Source organism: Tachyglossus aculeatus, chromosome 3 (genome assembly GCF_015852505.1).
Source record: "Tachyglossus aculeatus isolate mTacAcu1 chromosome 3, mTacAcu1.pri, whole genome shotgun sequence".
Taxonomy (NCBI): Eukaryota; Metazoa; Chordata; class Mammalia; order Monotremata; family Tachyglossidae; genus Tachyglossus; species Tachyglossus aculeatus.
In genome coordinates, this window is record NC_052068.1 from 32,330,298 (window position 1) to 32,331,768 (window position 1,471).

Consider the following 1,471-nt stretch of genomic DNA (forward strand, 5'->3'; position numbering starts at 1 on the left):
GTCGAAAATACTGAGATATGACAAACGATTCGTTCCATATTGGGTGGGCTATGAACTAATAATTAGCCTAAAGAACACTTAATTTAGATCCCAGACTTACTTAACATTTAGAGGCAAGATAGCCCCAAAGTAATGCACTTGACAGGACATTTTTGCTAGGTAATACATGGGCAGGGCATGAAGATACCCAAAAAGAAGATGAATGGGTCTCTGAAATGGAGAGATCTCCAGTGGCTGCCAGTCAACCAAAAGCTCCTCACTCTCGGCTTCGAGGCTGTCCATCACCTCGCCCCCTCCGACCTCACCTCCCTTCTCTCCTTCTCCAGCCCAGCCCGCACCCTTCGCTCCTCAGCCGCTAACCTCTTCACTGTGCCTCATTCTCACCCGTCCCGCCATCGACCCCCGGCCCACATCCTCCCCCTGGCCTGGAATGCCCTCCCTCTGCCCAACCGCCAAGCTAGCTCTCTTCCTACCTTCAAACCCTACTGAGAGCTCACCTCCTCCAGGAGGCCTTCCCAGACTAAGCCCCCTCCTCTCCCCCTCTTCCCCTCCCCACAGCACCTGTATATATGTTTGTACAGATTTATTACTCTACTTATTTTACTTGTACATATTTACTATTCTATTTATTTTGGTAATGATGTGCATTTAGCTTTAAATCTATTTGTTCTGACGACTTGACACCTGTCCACATGTTTCGTTTTGTTGTCTGTCTCCCCCTTCTAGACTGTGAGCCCGTTATTGGGTAGGAACTGTCTCTATGTGTTGACAACTTGTACTTCCCAAGAACTTAGTCCAGTGCTCTGCACACAGTAAGTGCTCAATAAATACGATTGAATGAATGAATGAATGAATGAATGAATGAGAGTGTGGAGTTAACAAGGGGGAAGACACAGTTTAAAGATGCAATGGATCTGTGTAAATTCTTTGGGAAGTCTTTGGCTTAATAATGGCTTCCTGATGGCCTGGTCAGTCCTGTCTTTCTTCAGTTTGTGGGGAGAAATTTAGAGCCCTAATATGGATCGAAAGGAGGCATCGGCAAAGTAAGGTCAGGAGTGCCAAAGCCTTGAAAAAGCGGCAAGGGCTTCTCAATTCTTAAGCATTTAGAAGGCCACATGGAAGTGTCAGTTTTTGAACAGAAGAGAACAACTGAAAAATATTCCAATATATGCAGCAGGAGGAAGGTGAAAAGCCAAAAGCATGGGTGAGAAAGGAGAACAGGTAGAGGGGATTGAGGATCTCAAGGGAGGGTGAGGATGTCACAGGGGATGGAGGGTGTGAGCAGGAAAGTGGGGAAATCAGGGGCTGTGGAGAGTTAGTGGAGGACTTGAGTCCTAATCCGGGCTCAACGACTTGGCAGCTGGGGTAAGTCACTAAACTTTTCTCGGCCTCTGTTTCCTTATCTTTAAAATGGGGATTCACTACCTGTTTCCTCTCCTACTTAAGCTGTAAGTGCCATGTTGGGCAGGGA